Genomic DNA, 24,951 nt, shown 5'->3' with positions numbered 1-24,951 from the left:
GAAACGCTCAGAGGGCCCGGCACCTCTCTTGCAGGGGCATGGGGGCTGCAGGGGGGCTGCCTCGGGGGGTTAGCTCCTGAGCTGAGGCTGTTTGAAGCAGGGAGTTGGCTTCTGGGCTGAGATCTGCTTCATGTGCTGGGGTTGCCTATGGGCATGTCTCATTGGGCTGGCTGGGACTAAAGGTAACAGCTGGCTTGGCCTTCCCCTGTCAGATGCTCTTCGTTGCAGATAAAAGCTTTTTCTGATCATTTTGGTTCCCGTGGCTGTCAGGGTTCTAAAAATTGCAAAGACTGCCACTGTGGGTCAGCCCTGTGGGATGTCTCATCTTGTCCGTCTGCCCCAGGAGCGGGTTGGCAAACCGTCCTCCATTCCTAAATGGTAAGAACAAGCATCTCAGTGCTTGAACTACAGCCCACTCAAGGTGGCAGTTGCGCTCTTGCGGGTGCCCTGCACTTTTGGGTGAGCTTTTGCCTGCCCGGCTGTGGACCGAGCTGCAGCTCCTGCTGGGGATGTGGAGATGTGAAGCCTTGGGCTTGGCTGGGACTGCTGGAGCACAGGGTCACAAACCCAGTGCAAATCTGCATGCCTGCCTCTGCTCTGGGGAAAACAGGAGCCTGAGCACTACTGGTTAGAGCCGAAGTGTCTGGAGTGCCTGTCCTGCTACTTCTGTATTAAAACCCACCTTTTCTTTTCCTAAATGCTTGCTGCTAAGAATAACTGTTCCTTCACCTCTTGTCCACCCCTCCGCCAGCCGCTTGGGGTCACCATTTTAGACTTCACCTGGAGCTGCAAGAACTAAGCGGTCTCGTTTTCCAGAGACCTTGTTTAAAGAAAAGAACTGGATTTTGCCTTCGTTTACCCCTTGAACAGCGGCCACGGGTGGAAGGGGCTGGTGGTTGCTAACTTGCTCTGCCCCCTGCAGCCCTTGCTGGGGAGATGCACCACAGGAGATGCTGAGCAGAAATTAAGCACAATGGCATCACAAGAACAAGGTTTTGCTCTTGGAAATAAAAAACGGGGCAAGCCACAACTGAGGCAGTGTGAATTCTGGTTTATTCAATGCATGGCTTACTTAATCCCTGCTAACAGATCACTGGAGCAGGGCTTCACTCCTGATCACCGACTTGTTCCACAGTTCCTGCACCAGGAAATCTGCGCTGTGCTGTGCAGCAGCAGTTGTTTCTTTGCAGTGGTGGGGTGCCAGAAGGGGCTGTTTCTCCTTCTTCAGATATGCTCCCTTCAGCCTGGCTTGCTCTTTACTCCATTTTACAAGGCCTCAGCAAGCATGGCTGGCTACATACAGAGTACTCCTTATTCCAGTGTGCTTCATAAACATTGCCATTAAATGGACAGTAAAAGGCATTTATTCACGGGAAGGGCAGCAGGGCACCTGGAAAGACAGGGGCCATGGCTACTTGACTGGAAGTTACACAGCAATTGCTGCAGAGACTGAGTTGTGTGATGGCAGAAAACCCTGGTGGCTTTTTGTTCCCACATAACTCACTGAGGCTGGGGAGTGAGCTCTGAGCCTCAGCTGCTCCCACTGGGCCCTGCTCATCTCTGCACTTGAGTCTCATCTCATTGCTATTTAAGAAAGGTCTTTAAAAAAAAACTTCCTTTATTCAGAGGCTTTTAAGAGAAATCTCCAAAAATATTTTGTTTAAAGGGCAATGAGATGAGGTTTAAGTGCAGAGGTGGGCAGGAGGGAGCAGATAATGGGGCGAAGCCTCCCTGGAGCAGCTGAGGCTGCCAGACCTCACTCCCCAGCCCAGGTGAGTTGTGTGAGGACAGCTGTGGGTTTTCTGCTGCCACACAGCCCAGTCTCTGCAGCAATCACTGTTCTTAAAAGCATACTGGATGACTAAGTGTATTACCAGACCAAACCTATTTCCCCAAAGGGAATCCTCAAACTTATCTGTGTCTCCCACTCCCTACATCACCTAAAAGGGCAGCTGCTGCTTTACCCAGCACCTTGGGCACAGGCAGCCAGCACCTGCTGGGAGCTGCAGCCAGGCAAGGCAAGGAAAACTTCTTCCCCAGGCAGGTGGCATTGGAAAGGGGGCTGCTTGTCCATTCTCTGAGAAGGTGAGGCTGAATGCACATCCTGACTGTCTTGCTGAATTTCTGCTATTGCTTGTTCAGTGTAGGACGTGCTACAAAGAAAAGAAGACAGCTCCGTTACCCTCATCTTGCAGCCCTTCCTCAGGCACCCAGCCCTTACTCCAGGCTGCTCTCAGGACTGAAGCAAGGACCGTGTCTCCTCTGAGCGTTGCCTGGGCTCTGCTGGGAAAATGGGCAGCAACCCATGAAACCCATGAAACAAAACCAGTATCAGTAATCTGGCTTTAGCTGCTAAAAAACAGGTAAAGTAAAGAGATGAAAAGGCGAAGTGAAGGTCTGGGGGAGCCTTTCCCTCCTCCCGTGCTGCCTCAGGCTCTGATCCTGCAAGGAGAATGTCCTGGCTGGGGGAAGCAGCCCTGGAGCTACCCCAAGGAGAAGGAGCAGAAAGGATCTCTTTTAGGGAGTTTTATATGCTCTTTGCTTACCTCTTTCTCTGCCCCCTAGCGTTGGGCTCTGCAATGAAGGCAGGATCCTTGCCATGCAGGGTGGAGGACTCCAGGGGGTCACAGCAGAGGGCTGCATCCACAGGAGACACCTGGAGCAGCTGACTGTGCAGTGCTGACATCTGAGAAGATTTCTAACATGATGTTGCTCCATGCAATTCGCTGCTGGCACCACCTTTCTCACTGCAGAGCAAAGCCCTTCAAACCAGAGCAGCCCCATTCACCATCTCTGGGGTGAGTCCCACTGAGGGCTCCTGGGGGTCCCAAATAAACAGAGGGACTTGGGTAGGAGGGGGATGATGACACCAAAAAGCAGCTGGATGTCCCTGAGGGGAACCAAAAAGAAAACAGAGGACCATCATGGGGACATGTAGAAAGAGATGAAGGGCTCTGAGGGCCAATAAAAGCAGGCTGGGATTTACATGGGAGCACCAAAAGGCAGATGAAAAGCTCTAGGATGCCCCCAAGAGGTATAGTGAAGCCCTGAGGAACACTGGGATGGAAACAGGGGCTCTGGGGGCAGCCAAAACCTCCTGGAGGACCACTGCTGGAGCAGAAGGACAAACAGCAGTGCTGGTTTCCTTCGCACATCTCCATTGAGCTGGGGAACTGCAAAAGCAAACCAAAAGGTCAGGTGAACCAGAGGGAATATGGAGGGATTTGGGGCACTGAGGAATAGATCTCGGATCATGGGGGCACCAAAAACTGCATGTGGGAATGTGGGTGGCACCACGAAAGGACAAAAGTGTACAAGGACACCAGAGGGGACTTTGGAGGAGCACCAAAACCAAACGAGTGGCATGCATAAGAGAAGGAGTCCTGTATCTGTCCTTTCTTCCATGCTCTGGCATCCAGGTTTCAGATAAATTTCAAGGTGTGTAAGTGTCCCGAGAGAATTCCCCTCTTGTTCGTGCTATGGAAGAGAAATGTTTCCGTTTCCACTCTGATCTTACAATGGCTTGTCAGTGACAAAACATTCCCAAATCCTCTCATTTATCAAATGGCCAATCCTGTTAACAGCTTAAGAAACATAATTACCTGCAATCTCTTCTGCTATTCATTTTATGCCTACCCTTCCCTCTCACTGGCAGCTTACCAGCAGGCAAGTCAAGAGCTGAAGCAGGGCCGCAGCCACCAAGCGCTTCAGCGATGCCATTTCCTCTAATCACCTGCATGGTGAGCACGGGAGTTTTGCCTCCCCGTTTGTGGCAGCCAGAAGCAGGTGAAGGAGGAAGGCAGAGAGCCAAAAGCATCAGCTAGCACACTGCGTGTAGGTTTTCAAGCATGGCTCCGTTTTAGGTGCTGTTCCACCCTTACAGTGGGAACTGTGTCAGGATACACTTTTAGGGTGCTCGGTATCGCTGCCAGATTTACTTGCCTGGGAGATGCGTGTGCGTGGGTGGGCTCCGAGAAGCAGCAGGAGGGGCTGGTGTGGGCTCAGGTGCTGGAAATGGCTGAGAGCACTTCATCAGGAGAGAGCAGGGCCCAAAACAGGAGTGAGCTGATGAAGCGATGGGGAAATTGGGGTCATCAGGAGACTGTGTGAGCTCCTGATTTTCGCATTGCTACAACAGACTGAATTTGTCTTATTTCACAGCGCATCTGCAACTTGTATGGGATTTTACACCGATCATATCTCAAGGAGGATTTAGGAGAGCGGTGCTTGCAGGCTGGAGATCTGCTGGCTTCATAAAGGTTCGTTACGTACAGGACAGCTTGAGCCAAGGAGGATCTCCTACGACCACGATAGCTTCCCCTACAGCTTGAGGACTAGAAAGGATCTGTCCCACCCACGCTGGTTGCTGAGAAAGCCGCCTTTTGTGCCTTGAAATCTTTTACTAGCCTGAGATTATTGTACTTTTAACTGGCCAAGACATTCTTCTGCCTACAACGTCTGTTTAGACCTGATTCACTTCTGAAGGTTTTATTTTAATGCATACTCTACCCCTCTTTTCAACCATATCAGCTATTTATGATCCTTAATGTTTTGGATAAGTGATGTACATTTCTTGTGACACTTTCATATGTTATTTTTAAGCAGTGTTTATGCTTCTTGCCAACGTCTTATCCTTGCAGTTCTTTGAAATTTGTATTAAGAAACCCTATGAACAAACTGTACACAAATCTTTTTTAAGTCAGACATCATCTTAGGGGACTTTGGGCTTTTTCATAATGCTAAGATACTGAATTCAAGCGTGTTTGGTCACTGTTGTAGAATAACCCTTTCCTATTAGCATTTTGAACCTTAAGAGCTGAATAAGAATTCAGTCACTGGTGGTGACCTATAGTTGGTACAGCCTGAACATTACCCAGACCCAGGAGCTGAAGAGGTTGGGTGGCTCTGGGCTGCCTGGCTGGAGCCTGCTAGGAGCCAGGAGTTGCATAAAAAACAATCTGAGACTTGAAGAGGGTCTGAAGCAAGCTCCTTTCTTGTATTTAGTGAGATACAGCATATATACAGGAAAATTAGAAACTGCAAACAAACACCTAAAGGAAGTGAAAACTGCCCCAATCAAAAAAAATAAAAATAAAAAATGTAGGACATCTGTGCTTTTATATGAAAACTTGCGATTTCTTTTATGACATTTACTTCAAATCATGCAAGCCCTTCAGAGCAGCTCTAATGCCCACTGGAGTTCTCCAACCTAAATGTCTTGTCGTCAGTGTAAGAAACAAAGATAATATAATTTGAATGCTGGATGCAACAGCGCAGGCTGCTCTCAAGGCTGATTCTCTCTGCTCCAAATGGGAACGATGGCTCCAAACAGGCTTACCAGAACAGACTGAAAAGCAGACATCTCATTTGTGAGGAAATGGTCAATATCTCAGCTTTTTTCTTTCCATTTGTTTCTCCCTGGAAAAAATAAAACAAAACAACAAACAGTAGCATAAAGACACTGCTATTTCAAAGCAAATTTTAAAATATTTCTGATTTGCAAGTGGCATTTCAGCATCTCTGTAAGACTAGCTGCTGTGGTGCTGTGTTTAAATATTTCATTCCAGCTCCCAGAACAAACTTAAAATCTTATTATGATTTTTTTTTTTTTTTTGACATAAAAGCACGCTTCTCTGTGGTACCCAAAGTGTAGACATCTCCAGCTCTCAGCGCAGCCACAGGAGCCCTCCCTGCTCACAGCTGATCAAAGGCAAACCACACCACCACCCACGAGCCACCACTTGTCCCCAACACCCAGCCCAGGAGAAAAAACAAATCCTGAACCTCCTGAGCCATTCTTCCCTAGAGGCAACACCAGCTACGAGAAATACATGTTGCTGTTGTAACCCTACTGTGAAAAGGTGGAGTGAGTTCAGTAAACAAAAGCACTTTGCCTTGGTTCAAATCGTGCTGAAACAAAACATCATCCAGCGCCGGCTGTTCAATTAAACTGTTTGTAGTGCAGGCTTTGGAGAGGAAAATGCTGAAAAAAGGATTTGGGGGGATCATATGGATTGCTTGGAGAAAACATTTAATGAGAAATTTTCCAAACCTCTCTGCAGCTCCCAGGCGCCACCATTCCTCTGCATGTGACACGTGTGTTGCCCTCAAATTCAGAGGAAGGCTCACTCAGTGTGACTGCGCTGTGACAACAACCAGGACGTGTGTGGGGCTGCCTGTGGGGGCATCGGGAGGTGAGTGTCCTTGTTCGTGTGTCCCTGCCAGGGGGATGCCCCATCCGTGGCCCTGCTGCTGCCATCCCTGTTTTCTGGGGGCAGATAGCTCGGTCCCTGTTAGACCGAGAGGCCTCTCTGACATTTCAGGTAGCATTTCTAAATGCTATTTGCGTCAGACACGTGAACTATCCAAATACAGTACCAGATTTTGTGCATTTCTTCTGCTTTTCACTGCTTCTAGGAAGAGTGGAAATTCCCAATGATGCCACGTGGCTGCAGCCTCCATTTCTTGCTCCCTACTTTCCCCCAAAGATGCCTTTTTAGACCTATCATTTTCCCTCAGTTAATTCAAAATTACCTGCTTAGAAACAGAAGCCAAAATTCTTTCTCTGTGCTGGCTTTGTTCAGCTGACATTGCTGCTTCTTTCCTAGGTCCTTCCCAGGGCCAAACTCTGCTCATGGTGCCCCAGAGAGCAGCACTCATGCTGCTCATGGGTTTTGTAGTGCAGTCCCTCCTAATGCGTGTTCTGCAAGTATGCTTTTTCACACATCAGTTGTGGATGTTTCTCACCCAAAAGCACTCAGAATATTATGTTTTAGCTAATCCTGTGTGCGGTCCTGGTGTGGGAGCAAGGAGCTGTTGTTCCTCTCCTGGAGGGCCAAGCATATCTTTGGGAGAGATGCTGAGTCTTCCCTTCCTCAGCACTGGCACTTAACCCCAAAATGCCAATTGCCACCCTTCTGCTGGGAGCGGTGCTGCTTCACCTTTTCAGTGCCAGCACTTTGCCATGGAAACTGGTCCATCGTGCCCCAGATTTGCAACCGAAATTGTGATGCTGGATGAACACCAGGACTCCTAGCTTCTCCTGTTTGTTCCCTTGCTTTTCATGGGTACATGCCACGCTGGCTTTCCTGGGGCTGAGATCCTTTATGCTGCTGTGGTGGTGGCTCTCCCAGGGTCCCTGAGGACCCATTTTTTGGTCCCTGAGCATCCTGCCTCCATCACCTGACCGCAGGACATTTCTTCTAGCATCTCTGCCCTTGGTAACACCCTGGTCCCTGGGGTGGGCATAAGGCTGATTCTGCAGAAACCAAAGTCACAGGTGTGGGTGCCTGGGAGCAGGGCACATCACAGGTCGTGTTTCAGGAGATGACAGGGATACTTGCTAGCTCACCATACAGCTCCACCCAGCCACTAAACTGCCTTACAGAGGCTTGTGTAAGCACAGGCGTGTTTTGCATCTCCGCTGTTCTGAGTAGTTTTGACGGCTCTTGATGCATGCGAGAGAGGCCCAATCCAGCACGCAGCAAGGATACAAGCAAGTGGAAGTTAGTGCTTGTGTTTGCCACTGATAAATGTATTAGTCTTTAAAGCGGTATTTAAACTACAACCTTTTTTCAGGCACCTCAGCACTCCGTTATTTTGCAGGCCTTGTAAAGGAATGTGATTTTGCCTTTTAACTGGAGTGTATCTTATGCTAAGCAGTGAGATTAAGCGTAGGGATCCAAAAGAAGTTGCTGAATGGCAGAATTGCCTTTATAAATAACATTAATAATTTATCCGATCCAGGGGTTTTTGGGTAAATGAAATACCTGCCTCTGTATAAAGCCCACTGAATAGGAACACATCTCCGCTTTTATGAGGCTTGGATTAAAGAAGGGAAATGCTAAGGGGCTTATCTTCGCTTCAATTTGCAGCCCTTCCGGCTAATGGCAAACTCATTTAAGAAGCTCCTGTGTTTGTGCCAACTCTGCCTTTATTCTCGGTGCCGGAGCTTGGCTGCATTTCTCACCGCAGTGCTGGAGAGAGCAGAGAGGAAGCAGTTTGTTTTCTTGACCTCAGATTATCAGACAAAAGCTAGTGAGAATAATTTGGTTGGAATCCTCCCTATTATGAGTTGTTTAAGGCATCTACGTGGAGGCTGCCGAGATGCCGGCAGAGCGGGGCTAGGTGGGACTTGCCCCACATGTGGAAGAGGACGGGGCTGTTGGCTGAGCTGGGACGAGTCGAAAGAGCAGCCGTCATCTCTCTTCTGGGACGCCTGCTTCTTCCCGCACAGACAATTGTGAAATGGCAAAATTCATCCACGAGCAGTCGCTTTTCAGCTTTTCTTTTATGCCGGTAAAATCAATTGCTTCAAAGTTCACTGAAGGTGAAGGCAACATTTGCTTTCCATTCAGAGCTAAGCGGGCCATCTTCGAGAGCAAACGCTCGCAAAAGGGAGAATAGCAAAAATCAGCAGAAAAAGTCTCTGAATAATTTGAACTAGGAAAGGAAAAAGCAATTTGCTCCCAGTTATTCCACAGACAAAAGTATGAATAAAAAAATCATGAGCTATTTACCCTGCCCAGACTATTTGCATGAGTTTTATGCTATTCCAGTTTTGCTTCCCCGACCCCCAAAGACCTTATCACTGGATCCTCAAGGCACTTAACAACAACAACAACAAAAAAGCATGCTTTCTTTCTTTTTCCTTTTTTTTTTTTTTTTTTTTAATTTTATTTGAATGCTGGATCAGCAATGACCAAAAGCAGACAAAACAAAAGGGGTCCTAAATCTGAAGCACGCTGATGCTTGCATGTGCACTGACCTGGATTAGAGACCTTGACTCTGGCCTGCCAACTCTACCAGCACGGAAATTTTGTTCAAAATGGTGTTATAAGCTTGGATGCTTTGCATTCAGATAGCGAGGCTGTGGCAAAGGCACAGCGGATATTTACAATCTGCTTTAGGAAAACCTGATACATGTCGTTAGCTGTTCTGTTGCAATGACAGTTTATGTCACCCGCATCTGCTGCTGTAGGTAGCCCAGCCAGACAGCTGGCACTGCTCAAAATGCCAAAGACCATGCTGCTACAATGAGGAGAGGAGAAAGAAAGAAGGATGAAGACCTCATAAGCGTTATCAAAAAAACGCCAAAAAGTTGGAAGATTTGGGGATTACGTCGTGTAATTACATTACCTTAAAAAAAAAGTTTACTGAAAATTTCCTGTTTTGTGTTGCCAGCTCTTTTCAGCCATTAGTAACACATAACTTCTCATTGTCTTTTCCCGAGGCACAGATGGGCTAATTTTCAGCTACCTGATAATTACACATTGTTTGAAACTGTATCAAAAGCTTCTGTTTCTGCATTTCTCCAGCAGCTGTTCTACAGCTCACAAAGTCGCTTGATCACGGTTTGCAAGAGTCCACATCTATCCATCTGTCTGGAGTTCCAGGAACGGAGCAGTGGCAAAGCCTCCACACGTGCATTCAGACTTTGCTTTTACAGATTTGCTCTGTTTTCAGAGTGGGTGGAGTGACTGGAGCTCCACTGAAAGCATCTTGTCAGCTCAATGCCAGCATGTAGGGTTAATATGGGATAATGCTACATCAAAACATGTCTAGCTAAATATGCACGGGTGTGCTGATGTTATGGGGAAATTAAGGGTAAAGGAACACGGGGTGCTAGAAGTCACCATAACAAAGGTTTAATCTTAATTTCTCTTGGGCAAGCAGCTGTCCTTGTGCAAAGCTGTGGATGTGGCCACACCATGGGACTGCCAAGTCAGAGGAATGCAGCCCATTGGTTGTACAGGGAGGAAAGGTGAAAGCCCTTCCTCTAGAGTGATGGTTGAGGATGGAGAAACCTCTTCCCCCTTGATTCTTCCTCTTCAGGAACAATTACTCTGCAAGCTGAACTCTGTTTCTAGAAGGTGTTTTCTCAGCTCCTTTGAGGCTGTCCTGTGGGAAAATGCAAAGGGCCTCACTTCTATGTTTTCTGCTTCCCCATCATCAAGTATGCTAGTTGCCTTATCAAAGAAGGAAATTAAATTGGGTTGACATGCCTGGTTCTTGACAAACCCATATTCTTTGATTTTATTCATCATTTTACATCTTACAAGTTGCTCGTTTAATACTTTCTTCCAACCTCTTGCAGAGAATTGAGATTGAGTTGATTATTCAATTTTTTTTTAAAGTCTCCTCTTTAAAGAGAGGTGCTTCTCTCATCTCCAGGGACCTCTATGCCTTCATAAATTTTGAAGATAATCACCAAGGGTTCAATGTTCCTGGGTGCATTTCATCAAATCCTCTCATTTTGAATACATTTGACATATCCAGACGGCTTTAAACTTCTTTCCTTGTGCTGGCCTTCTCCACAGTTGCCTTCAAAGCCGGTTTTGTTAAGCTTCATTCACAATTAACCTTCTTATAAAGTCTGAAGCAAGGGACATGGGGCAAATTCCTGCTTGGAACACCCAGTCAGTGCTCTCTCCTCCCCCCGACAGTTCTGCACCTACACGTCTCGCTGTTCTAGTTTTACAGCTAATTTATTTGCAGACCCGTGCTGGTTTCCTCTGAAAGCTTGGGACCATAGATCTTGCTGCTCGCACGCTGTGAACCTGTATTATTCTTGTATTCTCCCCCCCAGCACGTGCCTGTTTCCACTTTCCATATGATTTCTTTCCAGCTTCCAGACCCTGCCGCTGCTGTAATGCCATCTAATTATGCTTCTTATCTGCTTTCACAGGGGAGCAGTTTGCTGTTGTGCACCATCTCTAGTCTCTTCAGGGAACTGCCAGTTCTGCATTTCCTTACAGCGTATTTCCATCCAAGAGAGCTTCTCCACAGCTTCCCTGATCTCTGTCAGACGCTCGTTATTTTGTTGTTTCTGCTTGCCTGTCTTACCCATGTCTGTGCTGGTGGGAAGAGACACTCAGGTGGCTTTTCCTTTTCCCCACAATCTCTTGGGATGCGAGTGAAGGACTAGCGTAATAGGGCTGCAGAGCAGAAGGGGGAAGTGGCAGGAAAGCTCCCCAAATCCCCTGACAGTGGGACCTTCAGGTGGAACCAACAAGGCGTTGCTGCAGAGGGGATATTGGTTGGACAGATCTAGAACTGGCCAAGCCTTCTCTGCGGGATGCTGCTTGGGAAGGGGACGATCAATGGCAACCCCCTGACACGCAGCCTATTCTCTAGCACCTCCTGGGAGGGTTTCTGGTGTTTTCCAGCGAGATGACAAACTCAGGTCTGCTCATGCCTTGTCTCTTTGGGCGATATTTTGCTCAGGAGGACAGCATTACCCATCTTCAGAGCCCTGTTTTTGTCTGTGTTTATCTGGAGTCCCCATGCAGCAGCACCACCCGCGTGCCTGACATTTACGGTGCTGGCCTGAATTCCTTCACATTTCTCCCATGGCCACTTGGAGTCAAGTGCCACTGGAAACACAGCTCCTGCTGGGAGGAGTTTCAGACGCATCCAGATCTGAGACATTTTTGAGTGCAATTTTGTTTCAGGTTTTACAAAGGCTCTTCCGCTCGCTTGCTTGCCGCGAGTAATGAAGCAGCAAGATAAAAGGCAGGGCCACAGAAGGTTGTTAAAAAATTACTTGCAAATTAATGTGAGGACAAGGTGTATGAGTTAATATCATATAAAGACCCTTGAAATCGGCGTACATGCATGCACCCTCCGAGCACTGACATTCGCAGACAGAACTACACTGGTAAACTGAGCCCAAGGGGCTTGATTAACAGGAAATTTTCAGAATGCCAATTAGAGCAAAGTTTACCGAACAAATTGTTTGCACTTGTACCCTAGAACCATCATGAATTTTAATTCAGCATGGATTTATGTGGCTGAAACAATAATTAAAGATACATGAACACCTCACGTTCAGGAGACTCCCCCATGGCTTTGCTGTAGCTTTTGGTGGGGAGCAGGGTGAAGAGCCCATTTGTCAGGGTCTGCTCTCGCTGCTGCCAGCCTGTAGAACATGGGATGCATGAGGCTTTTCCCCACAGATACATAAGCAGTTTCCTAAGTCCTGAGCTCACCGATTTGTGTAGTGTTTAGTCTTTAGTGTTTAGATTTCTTTATTCTTTTTTTTTTTGTTCTTTCTTTCTTTTTTTTTTTTTTTTTTCCATTTATGTGGTCTGACAACGAATGATCCATAGGGTGTTTTCTCTATAAATGCTGGCTTGTTGTTTCCTGCCTTCCACTTTTGGTGCCTGTGAGATGTTAAATTAGCTCCTTGGGTGCCCTGAGACTGAAGCCTTGCCCTGTGGTTTCACTGACCCTGGGCTAACCAAGCCACCTCCTGCTGCCCAGGAGGAGATGCAGGGCTGCCTTCTTTCCTTATCCCTGCTCCTCCTCAGCCAGTCTCAGGTTTGAAGATGGGGGAAGAGCCTCACCTGCCACCATAATGCAAAGAGCAGCTTGACTCGAGGAGAAAATGGTGCTACCACGCGGCATCAGCGAAAAGTCACGATTGAGCAGCACTATGTATATGTATGCCTTCATTTAAATTCCTCTCTCCCTCTACTAGTGCTGATAAATAAGTTACACATATTTTTTTTAGAAGAAGTTATTTTCTGTCACTGCACTTTTAAATGTCAAGCTCCTGGAGAGGAGTCTTCGAGATAGTTTAAGGTCAGTCAGGCTTCAAGGAAGAAATACACAGGTAGAGGAGAAAAGCTGCTGCTGGGCTGTGGTCCTGCCTAAACTGGGGTTCTGGTCTGAATGATGGGCAAGCGTGGGCATCTTGCAGAGGTGCCCAGAGGCACTGCCCTCCCTGTACCTCAGCAATCGCCCTTGGTTATGGAATAACTAAAGCCTTCTACAGAAAACCCAGTGGCTGAAAACGATCTGGCCCGTTAGTTCAGGAGTACTTATGAATAATGTATACATCCAAAGGTTGGTTTACAAATGATTAATTAACCTTAAGAGAGGTTATCCTCATTGGCAACATCATTCACCCTAAACAGTTTAATCATGTCTGCACAGAATAGCATATTCGAAACACAAACAATTGTTTGAGAAGGAGTATTGAGGAATCACAGGGCAAGGGCTGGACGTGTGCGCTGCTCGCTGGAGCAACAAGCAAACACCAGGCACCAGGAGGGCTGCGAGCAGGTCACCAGGCTGTGCCCAGCACGCTGTAGGACAGGCTCGAGCATCACTTACTGGAGCCTGGCAGCTGCGTGGTGGAACATAGCTGGGAAGGTGCAGAAATTGCACCTTTGCTAAAGTAAATAGATCATGCATTTATTTTCGTACTTTGATGTAAGAGCTGAGTTTTCTTGACAGTGAGAGAGCTGCTCCTGGTGCCTCCTGCTGCGACTAATGGCTGCTGCGCTCAGTGGGGATATTGCCTGGGCAAACAGGACTTTAGTCCAAGGGCTTTTTGCATTTGTTATCAGCTATTTGTTATCCACATCTATTAATAGAGTGCTCCTAAAAAGCACTTTCCCTGTCTGGAGTAATTTCTGGCTGGTACCTGGAAGTCTCCAGTGAGCAGCATCCCTGCTAGAGCTTGCTATGAGCTCATCTTCAGCAGGGACCTCGGCTGGCCCCCATTCTGGGGAGAGCTTAACCCCTCTGCCCCCAGTTCAGGCTCCCAGAGAGTCCCCATCTCCAGGCAGTGTCACCTATGGCAATCATTTTTCAGTTTTGAAATGTGTGTGTTTTTTTTATTTATTTTGGCAGTGTGCGCTGGGCTGAAGGCTGGCCCCTATCAGTACCTCTCTCAGGACTAATGCTGGTAAATGGAAACCTCACCTACATCAGGTAGCTTTTCCTTCAGCTCCTTCTTCCTCCTACCCATTCCTTCACCTCCAAAACCAAGCAGGACACAGAGCTCACCAGGGTCTTTTTTGTTAAGATAGTTTTCCCTTCTCCCTTGACAAAGCCCTTTCATTGGATACAGCTAAGTTGGTTCCTAACCCTTTTTTTAAAATCCATAAGTGGCAGAAGCATCATGCAGTCACACCCAAACACCCATCCTGAAATGCATGAGGTTTTGTGAGCAGTTCAGCTTGATTTTCTGTTTCAGAGAGTGGAAGGGTTGCGGTTGGTGAGGAAAGAGTAAACCTGTGGGAAAAGGGTGAAAATACCCATCCTGGGCTGTTGATTTTAGCTCTGCCCCATAGGGCCAAACACAAGCAAGACAGAGGTGTTTGTGCTTGAAGTACAACTTTGGTGGGGTGCAAAACCTTAAGCTGAGGAGGGTGATCCCTACAAACACCTATTGGCTTGGATGTCTCAAGTATAGTTCTTCTCCAGGTGCTGAGGGTCCCCATGCTTGTGGGTTCAACCCAGAAATGTTGGGGAGCCCATGCCACAGCTCTGCCACCACTAAGCCGGTGTAACACCAAGTCCTTCCCGTGTCTGCTCAGCCCCTGTGTCTCCTGGCTGCCACATCCTCAGAAAATTACTGCACTTTAATACATTTATTTATGCTTTTTTTTTTTTCTTTTTGAAGCATGAAAGTGATTTACAACATTTTATATTACATTTTTTAATCCTTGAAAATTAAAACAAATCTTTTCCCCGCTTTGCCCAGTTTTAAGACATCTCTTTTATTCAGCTCTTGCAGAAAAATATGGATGGAAGTAACTCCTAAAATCCCTATCCACTGGAAACAAAATTGGTATTTTTTTCAAGTTAAATACTATAACAGAGTGAAACATACATGTTTAATTTGGAAATGTTGATTCCAAATGGATTTTTCTTTAAAAAAATAAAAAAACTAACTTCCCCCAAGCAAGTCAATATTTGTAATCAAATTGAAATTTCCTGTGGGAATTATTTATTTTCATGAGGTCTAATTTTTGCAGGGGAAAATTCTACACGGGAAAGTTTTAAGTTGCAGTAAACCAGCTTTAGGAATCCGGGTGGTAGGAGGGGGCTGGGAAGTCCCGCTCATGCTGCTGCAAAGTGTCATGCACTTGCCCGTGATGGAGGTGAGCTGATGAAAGAGTTTTAACTCCTCTTTGAAGAGGGAAAAGAATGACCAGAAAGAAGGGAGAGAAATTAGAAAGGAGGAGGCATTCATCATGGGGGTTTCCCTCTCCCCTTTACATTTCTTGTAAAAACAGCAGTGTGGTGTGGGATTCACCTCTGGCAGTGTTAGACATCCAGGTGAGATACCTGAGGTGGTTATTTTTGGGCTCCTACATAGCCAGAGGGGAGATGTAGCACTTGGGGTGGCACGTAGTTCACCTGCCCTTCTGACATCTCCTGTAGGATGAGATGTGCCACTGACTTCATCTGCTGAGAATGGACACGGAGCTGGTGGTGACTGCTCCACGTCCACCGTAACCAGATGGATCCCAGCCACGGTGCCCAACGTGTTCACTGGTGGAGGGGGAGCATGAAACCTGGCCCCCGAGGAGGAGCAGGCACCTCATGCTGCCATGACTGCATTAATGGGGCTCCAAGCCAGTTCTCCAGACCTCATGAGAAGGTGGCACACGGGTCTGCCAGTGCCTACAAGGAAGCCCTTCAGAGAACATGGTCGTGACTTCGACTTAAAGGTGATTTTCTTGTGGCATCTGTGTCCATTTTAGAGCAACAGTTGTGGTTAATGATGTGCATAATTTACATTATTACGCCTTTTATTTTTGTATTGTGATAAATTGCCTTCCTTCACGTTCCTTTTTATTATGATGTGCTGGGAGCACAATATAGCGATAGGAAAACAACAATACAGTGCTGCCCTGTCAGTCTCAAACACAGAAGCAGCACACCCATGCTACAAACACTCACAGATGCACAGCACCGTATCAGATTATTAGCTCCAAGGCAACTGCCAGCATGCAGTTTTATTGGAAATGAAAACAAGGTAATTCAAGATTTATTTTCTCTCTAAGAAGGTGCCAGGAGGCAGGAGCCAGCCCCCGGCATCTACCGTAAAACACCCGACACATGGTAACTCGCTGCTCTTCAGCCAGAGCCCTTGGACGGGGGATTTTTGAGCTACCTCTTCAAAAGGAGGCGAATTCTCCTCCTTGTCCCCAGCCTTACCCTAAAGGGAGCAAAGAAGATTGAGTGAAGGGAGATAAACGTACCCTGCGCTGCCGTGGCTGCAGGCACAGCTCCTGGGGGACCTTGGGTGGCTCTTAATCACACATCCTTGAAGCTTCAGAAACATACCCTGATTATTTTCCAGCTCAAAGCATTCATTACCTTCAGGATATTACTGTCTTTGCCCCTGTTCTAATGGTTTAGGTTGAACCGATCACCAAATTAAACTCCTTATTAGTAGTTAGCTAGGTACACCGTGCCCTGATCTTGTTGCTATGCCCAAATGCAATACGTGCCTGGGCACCGAGACAGGCACATGCTGTGGCCAAGCTGAAAACGTTTAGGAACTGGGAGGAAAATCGTAGGAAATATTTTGGTGATTAATTTAGAGATGCTGAAGATCATTTTAAAAGATGCCCTGAATGTGTTCAAAAAAAGCTGCATCGGTTAAAAAAAAAAAGCACTGAAAATACACCTTGATTACATGAAAGGTGAAAGAGGCAATAAAGCCAAATAAAACTACCCATATAATAAATGGGATAAGAGCAAGCTGACAGCAACAATTATTGGTCAGAAAGCAAGAGATGCAAAGAGTGCCTGACAATGAGCTGTGTCGTGAGAGGAGCCCTAATGGAGATGGAGGGGCAGCTGCCACGTCCAGGTGTTTGGGTTCGCAGCGATGTTGGCACTCTGCAAAGAGGGAGCACAGCGGGGCTGCTTCAGTCTGTGTCGGTAATTTTAAATGGAGGCTTGCTGTCATGTTTTGGACTATGCTGAACTGTTAATGAAATATGCCTGCCTCACCTCAGATATGTGTTGTGTGTGTTTTTATTTTTTTAATCTGAAAACCAAGGCTTGGAAACCTAACTCTTCAGACTAAAATGAAAAAAAAAAAAAAAAAAAGAAAAAAAAAAGAAAAAAAAAGAGAAAAAGCTTCTGTTCTTAGCCTGTGATCAATCTTTTTTTAGGGTCTTTCCAGCTCTGTCATCGCTCACAGTAAAAACATCGTGTAGGGCTTTGTGGAGAGATCCACGTTCAGCACTGCTGTTGGGGCAGTTGTACTCGACCACAGCATCCCAAATGCCAGGTCCTGTGAGCCTGGGAGATGTTCAAACTGCTTCTCATCACGTCCCCCACCTAGCCAAACCTCCCTCCGTGGGACACTGATCTTCACAGTTCCACTGCCTGCTCCTAATGCTTCTGGCTGAATTATTCTGGGAAAGGGCATCAGGGAAACAAGTGACATCTTAGTGAAATATATTTTCCAACAGATAATCGTGTGGCTACAGATCTTTGCGAGCAACATGGTCCAGAGCCTCATACTTTCCTGTACTGATGCGTGAGCCTGAGGTTTGCCAGCACCTCTTGGCAAGCAGAAAGCCTCCTGCTACGTTAGCTTTTGACATGGCAATTGCTCCAAAGCAATTTCCATCCTCCTTGCCTTAGATGAAGGCTGAGAAGTCCCTGACCATCAGCCATGCCAACATGTCTAGCAGGTTACCCCTTGGGTTCCTGGGCTGGACCAGACAGCCAGACAAGGTGGCTCCTGGAAGCTGTGATGAGTTCTCAGCAGTGATCCTTTGCTGGTAACGTAAATCCCCTTTCCTAGGTGGGATGCCTGTCTGCAGCACAACCCAGGGGTCTGCCCTGGGAGAAGTCAGTCAGATATTCAGGATTTTGCACTATCAAAGTCTTCATCCAAAGCAGAAGTTGTGCAACAAAGTGGAAGTCACCCTTGACCAAGAAGTACACCATCAGGGCTTGGAGTTCTCTGCCAAAAATTACTTTGGTCTGCATTTGTTTGTATGGTTTTTTTTGTTTGTTTTTTTGTTTTTTTGTTTGTTTTTTAAATTCCTCCATTTTGCAGGATTTCACAGACTGCCCTTTCTTCCCAGGGCATATTCTGGAACAGACCTGCAAGGGTCATCCACAGCCCTCTTGGGCCATTCCCTACTGCTGCATAGCAGAAATATCCCCAAATTTCCAAAAGAAATATCATCCAAAGGACTGACACCACTGGTAGGACCAAAAAAAATGATGTGTTCGGTATGCTCAGGTTGGACTTGTTGCCCACAGGCAGTTGGTTTGTCCACGAGGAACAAGTCCAGCATTTCCCACTGCAGGAAACACACGCACTGTGCTAGACCATCGTAGATGTGGAATGCATCCATGCATGAATGCTGAAAACTAGCCCTGTTTCCTCCTCCAGGTGTCCGGGAGCTTTGGCCACTGCACTTGCTCGGATCAGCCAGCTTGCACGGGAAGCAGCAGGATGATAGATTGCTGCTGCAGCCTGAGGTCTGCACACACACCATTTTTTCTCCGCGAGGTTCAAACATTTTCACTCCATCTGAGGCTTGGATCCAGGCACTCCAGCCTGAAAGCCAGAGATGCTGGAAAAGGCTCAACATCAGACCTCAGGAACGGGGGCTCAGGCTCTTCTGTTCCCCAGCCTCGGGCGGTGGTGGGAAAGATCTCCCCACAGCCAGGCACCCGGGAAGCCTTCAGCCGCTGCTGGCATTGGCGCGGAAAGCGAGAAGACATTTACTTCCAGGAACAGATGCAAACACAGGGAATTGCCAATTGGCCAAAATCAAATAAAACCTGACCTCTGATGAACTGGAGCCTTAATACTTTCAAACAACCCTGCACTCAATATTAGCAATGTAATAGTTTACCTTGGAGACATGAGAGCTGAAGGAGAAACGAAACCCGGAGCTGCCGGAGATGTTTCATTCCCGCTGTTTCTATTATTGATAACAAGCCAGCAAAACCCCACGAGGCCCTTGAGCTTTAGGAGAGCTTGCCTACACCTTTTCCCCAAGGCTTCATGCCAAAACACCCCAAAACCTAAGAGCTTGGTTTTATCAGAACACCTGAACCTCTTCAAATACAGAATGAGACAGAATAGGAATGTTCTTCCCTGGGAGGTGGATCCTTCCTTTTGGGTTTGCTTTCAATCCCACACACCCCCAGCAATCCCCTGGGTAACTGCACAGCCTTGCTGTCCCCAGAAATCTCCTTTCTTTCCTTTGAAGGGGAGCAGACACCCACAGGGAACAAACCCAAAGTTAGAAATAATGGGAGTCCTTTGAAAAAAACACCACCTGAGTCTGAATATAACCAAAAGGAAAAAATGGGAACTGTTATCTGCAATACACACCCCCCTCCCAATCAAATTAATACCCCGGACCAGAGCCTTGTCCAGAAGCAGTGTAAATATCTCAGCAACTCATTACCTTGTTAATTGGATCACTCCAAGCTTTTTGGAACCAGTCTAAAGCACAGGCAAATCCATTAAAAAATGGATTTCTGATTTCTCTGTAGCTGTCTCTAGCTTTAGTCCCTTTTCTATTAAACATTGTCTAGAATAGATTCACCCGTTACCTTAACTTTTTCCCAGCAAAGTGTTTCCTACATTTTTGATGCACATCTCTCTTCCTGCCCTTGAGCATCCTGGGGCCACGTAGACAGAGGACCCAGCTGGGGCTCAGGGTGCAGGTCTGTTGCCCTCTTTCTGCCTCCACCCCAGGAGGAAACGGGGTGCTGCTGGTGGTTACGGACCCCTGGCATTTCCCGTGCTATGGGTGCTGTTGGGGCAGCCTGGGAGCAATAAACGTCCTCCAGCCAAAATCTGCAGTTCCCCATCCTGCTCCCACAACCTGAGATCTCTCTCATTTGGATGCTCCAAAAGCCAGCATGGCCACGCAGATTGGGGTCACATTTGGAGGCTCTTTGGGTTTTGCAGTGCCCTTGTTTCCTAAACATTTGAAGGCAGGGGAACCACCACATCGCTGCCATCCCCTGCGCAAACCTTTCAGGAGCTCACGTGCCAAGATATTGAGACATTTTTGCCTGCTGTTTAAGAGCAACAGGGCCAGCATATGAGATCGGACACGGCAGTAGCATACGGGGAGCCATATGCTCCACCAGGAGAGGAGCATACGGCCATTAGGAGAGGGGCTGGTGCCTGGGGCACGGCCGAGGCTGCCGGAGACGCGGGTGCTGCTCCCTTCGCAGCTCAGCTCATCCCCAGGGACCAGCAGTGCCCTTACTGTGGGTGCTGGAAGGAGGTGACGTTTGTGCACAGTCCTTCCTTTGTGCATAGGGTGCCCCAATTTTTTTTCCATGACCAAACAGTCCAGACTTCTCGATGGTCCCCAGGGACCTGCCCTGGGGGCCCTCAAACTTCCACTGCATCCCCAAGGCAGAGCACAGCCAGCACCAAGCAAAAACGCCTCCCCCTGACCGTACTAAAACCATTTAATGGCCAGGAATCCTTTTCTGCATGGAGGGTCAGGCAGTAAAGCTGTCAGACAGGCAGGGCCAGGGGGTGGTTTGGGATGTAGCCGCACAGAGCGCGTTTTTCCCAGCCACTGTGGTGGTCGGGGAAGTCCTTAAGCCCCTGCGCTGCTTTTCTGGCAGCACGTGGCCACATCTGCTGCGAACCGCATCGCTGGCACAGCTGGAGTTAATTTTGACTTTTGAAAGAGCGAGGGAGGATTGTGTTTATATATATATATGCATATAAAGATGTGTATTTTTAAACACAGGAAATCCTGGTCCCTCCCCAGGGCCTAGCTGGATGGCTCTCAAGGCCAAAGGAAGTGCTCTGCAGCAGCGCCCTGCACGCCAAACGCATTGCTGGGGCAGATTTTTGCAAGCTCCCATCTCCTTATGTCCACCCCAGCCCATAAGTCACCCCTGTGGCATAGTAGTGATAAAACTCTCTGTATACATGCGGTGCCGTGGTGCTTGACACATGCCCTGGGGTCTCACACGTCCAGTGAAGCTCAGCGCACCAAGCCCTGTGCCACTGTGGCCGCTTGGCAATTTGGCTGGCACCACGAGGGAACCCGGAGTCATCCCCACCTCCTCCCACTTACCTCAACACCTTGCTGGTGGCTGGAGAAGGGAAACAGAAGCCGGCACCCCACCGAGACCTGGTGCCACCCCGCGGGACAGCGGTGACACCGCAGTGACATTGCAGGCTCCTCTAGCTGCCTCCACCACCAAGTCCTGGCCCTCTCAGCCCCCTCAGATCCAGCTGCATGGAAAAACCTGCAAGATGACAGAGAGCCCTCTTATTCCTGCTGTAATTAATCCCTTTGGAATTCAATTAATGAGCTCCCCGCTGCAGCTATCAAGCCTCCATCAGTTAGGCAAACAGGCGTGCAAGCCAGGCTGGGTCTGTACGAGCACAAGATAAATATTTCAGCGTGTCCAAGTGGAGCCTGTCCTCCCCATCCTTTGCAGCTCAGCTTTAAAGTGTTGCCCCACCAGTGGGAATTTCAGGGCTCTGTTCATGGTCAAAAGCACTTTTGCCCTGTCTCATCCATCCCAGCTGGAAGACAGCTACCATAGCCGTGCAGGGCAACGAGAAGGCTCTGGAGGGTGAAGGATTATCCCTGGTGTGACCGCTGCAGCACGATGGTGACCCCAGTCTGGCACGGTGCAATGTGTGAACACAGCATCAGTGCTGCTCGGGACGTGGAAATGGGCTCACATATGCACCAGTGATGGTGAATAACAGCCATTGCTGGGGGTAGATAATGTCTTCTTTTGTATGTTGTTTTTTTTTGGTCTTTTTCTACAGGCTTGGCCAGGCTGGAAGTGGAGACACTGCTGCTTTCTGAGCTGCTCTCCTAGGATTTTGGAAGTGAGGAGATGAGAGCTCACTTCAGGCCACCAGCAGCAGCAGGACACCGAATTTCCAACCCCAGCTGTGGTGGGCTCATCAGCTCTTGCTTAAAAAGCAGCAGTTCCTGGCTGTCCACCCCTCCCCAGCACCCACCGGGGACCTGGCGGCCCCACGAGTGCACGGGGACGAGCGAACAGCGCAGCCGCGGCTCCAGTCTGGAGACTTCAGCCCAGGGGTGCAGGTGATGGAGCACCCCCCTCCCGGCTGCAGTGCCGGGAAATGCGTCCTCCTGCCACGATGGATATTTCCCATCAGCGAACTCTATTCAAAATGAAACCCATTATGGCAAAGAAAAAAAAAAAAAAACACAGAAAAACTCTAATGTTTGTACTGCATCAAAATGAATGATGTCACGTGTCCAGGCTGCCTCAGAAAGCACTGAATTGCCAAAAGATGGTGAATGTCTTCAATATTTAGTGAGAGGGACCAGAAGGGAGATGCTAAACCTAGAGAGACTTTCCAGCTAATGCTTCTGTTGATGCATTATTTTTTTATTTTTTATTTTTTTGTCAAATAGCATCCTCTGTTTTGCATTAAACACACCCGTATTGCACCGGGGACATTGCAGCCTGTGCTGGCAGCCACTTGCGATGGATGCCTGGGTGTTACCAGCTCCTGCAGCCCTGCTCCCACCTCGCCATCACTTGCCCAGCACCACCCTGCAGCCTGCGCTCACCGCGCTCCCTGGAGACATAACCCGAGAACTCAATGACTCCGTGTAACCTAAAGCATTAATTACTGAATCTTGTGCAATCAATCCTTGCAGGGGAAGGGAGGGGAACTAGCACTTTTTGGGGTTTGACCTGGGAGATGTTTGAGGTCTGTCCAGCTCTTCCCACCATCTCTCAGTGTCACCAGCCAGGGCACCACCGTGCAAGACTGCTGAAACCCCAGACAGCTGCTGTGCCAAGAGCCACCGACTGGAGGGCACAGATGCAAAGTGGATGCAAATTCCTTCTGTAGCAGCAATTAGGCTGACATTAGGCAAAGCTAAAATAACGTGCGTTACTTTGGGTGGTTTGACCCCCAGCAGTTGCATTGGAAGTTGACAAGGAAGGTCCTTGGGCAGCCCAAAATGCCCCTTCCCACCCAAATCGCTGCTCTTGCACCACGAAGCCTCGCAGCAGTTTGTTCAGCCTCTAGCAAAGCATCCCCATCCAGGCCACGTGAGAAGTGCTGTACTGTAGGGACAAGCTCGGGGAAGGGTCGGAGGGGTTATTTCTTAAAGATGCCCTTTTGGAACCCAAATTGACTGTTTTTCACATTCGTTTACTTGTATTTTGCAATAGAGGTGGAACGCATCGTTTCCCTGGTGAAACGTCGATTCATTTGTATTGCATCCGGATTTGTAAGAAAATGAAGGTCACGGTGACCCCACAACCGTTTTGCCAATATTCTGCTCGAGTCATGATGCTTTGACCGAGAGGAAAATCCTGAATGTCCAAAAGAACGCTTACCCTCACAAATCTCTGACCAAACCTTCCTCATCACCTCCCACCTGCGGTGACCCAACACATCCAAATGCCTCAAGACTTTTTTGGGGAAAAAACTGAAGTATTGAAGGCTTGGTATGAAATAAGTATCAAAGCCTCGGCTCAGAAGCTGCTTTGGAAATGCATTTTTTCCTAGTTTATAAGAAGTTTTCAGTGCCACCACACCATCACCTTTTTTTTTGATGCCATTCCTGTAAAATATTTAGTGCTTTTTATTCACAAAATTTAGAAACAACTTGGCTGATCATCCAGATGAAAACCGGTTTAAAAATTAATTGAAAGCCTTTAAAAATTAATAATTATTTCAGCTAATTAAAGTGACAGCACAATATCTTCTAAACTGTTAACAATTTGGGAACTGCTGCGTTCTTGCTGTTGGCACGGGAGATGATGGGGCCCATGAGCTGAAACATGCTGTCTTCATTGCTTCAGACCCAGAGCAGGTTTTGGGCCCTTCTGCATCGTCTGCTTTGTTATTGACAACATTACCGCATCTATCCAAAAATGGATCTATAACATCATCATTTTGCTAGAATTTCTTTTGTTCCAGATAATTTAAAATGCTTTCTTGTTGTCCATAACACATTTGGATATGGATTTTTTTAATGGATACTTTTACTTCTCTCATCAATTGTTCTTTATTTCATAGCATCTGATTTTTAATCACAACCATTATCTTCCTCCTTTTCCTGATTTGTTACTTATTATCTGCAGCTTGGCTCGCTCTTCTCACTTCCCTTTTTTGCCAGGATTTGTTGTGATCTTTTCTTTGTGATCATCATAAATACGCTTGTCAAGAAGGAACCGAAACAAAAGACATTTTTAGCTCTGAGAATTTGAGAAATTTCTGTTTTCCAATAAATCAGTTGGCACAGCTGTAAAAACGTGCAGCATGTGTGAGAACTGACCTGCGGATTTGGCTTTCGGGGCTTCCAACTCTTTACCACATCGGGATCGGTCAGTCGATACCCAGGGCATCTCCTGTGGATGCAGAGCCCGTCAGCAGGTGATGCTGTGGACCTTGGCCCGATCTCAGCACCAAAAATCAGCTGGGTGTTCCTGGCAGTGCAGAAGACCCTGTATTTCTGCCATAAATCCTGTGTCCTAAAGGCAGCTCTCAGAAAAACGTGCACGTAGCCCTCCTCATCCTGCTCGGAGCTCAAACTGGAGTTAGCCCAGCTCTTCCATCTAAGGAGCCTCCTGAGGGAGTCCTACACAAAGCCTCAAAACTAAAATTAAGAAAAGCAAGCAGTCCCCCTTGGGGTCCAAAGGGAACCAGGGCACCTTGCTGCATCCCCCAGCTGTTCTTCTGTAGCTCATCCAAACCCTACTATTTAGTTATGCAAAGTACAAAAAAACGTTTCTTTTGCCTGGTTCCAGTACGCTTCTTCCTTACCGCTGCTCCCCTGCTCTTATCTTTGCTGCCTTCCAATTCATCTTTCCTTGTTTCTAGTTTCCTTTCTTTATTTTCCAGTGGAGGGAACAGATTTGTGAGCAGTATTTAAGTAGCAGGTGAATTATTGATCTGCTCAATGACAAATTGATCGCTTCTGTTGTTTAACACTTTTATTTTCCTCTAAAAATTTCCACGCTCAATTTACTTTTTAGGCCATCACAGATCACTGAGGCGATGTCTCCATAATACTATGGGTATGCAAGGCCCAAGTTATCCTTCCTGGGCAGTAATAGCTCATTGAAGGCTTATGACTGGTTAAAGTACAAATGGATTGCTTCACCTGCGCACATCATTTTGCACATCTGATGAAGTTCCCTCCTATTTTACCGTCTGCTTATTCA

General features: G+C 47.5%; 1 long non-coding RNA gene across 9 annotated transcripts in view; it reads left to right on the top strand.

Moving 5' to 3' along the window:
- LOC101793489 (uncharacterized) overlaps positions 1–24,018 on the top strand; it is a 55,802-nt gene extending 31,784 nt beyond the window's left edge. For 6 of the 9 annotated variants that reach the window (XR_011803391.1, XR_011803389.1, XR_011803390.1 and 3 more), the window contains 7 exons: positions 213–2,040; positions 2,143–2,363; positions 2,566–2,798; positions 4,162–4,259; positions 6,063–6,194; positions 13,642–13,722; positions 15,181–16,770. This is a non-coding gene — a long non-coding RNA (uncharacterized lncRNA). Of the gene's footprint in view, positions 1–212; positions 2,041–2,142; positions 2,364–2,565; positions 2,799–4,161; positions 4,260–6,062; positions 6,195–13,641; positions 13,723–15,180; positions 16,771–21,556 lie in introns of those variants that run through there. The other 3 variants (XR_011803387.1, XR_011803392.1, XR_011803393.1) reach the window with 3 other exon arrangements.
- The last annotated feature ends 933 nt before the right edge of the window (positions 24,019–24,951 follow it).

The sequence above is a fragment of the Anas platyrhynchos genome, chromosome 14, assembly GCF_047663525.1.
Source record: "Anas platyrhynchos isolate ZD024472 breed Pekin duck chromosome 14, IASCAAS_PekinDuck_T2T, whole genome shotgun sequence".
NCBI classification, from domain to species: Eukaryota; Metazoa; Chordata; class Aves; order Anseriformes; family Anatidae; genus Anas; species Anas platyrhynchos.
This window is presented reverse-complemented; position numbering and strand designations above follow the sequence as displayed.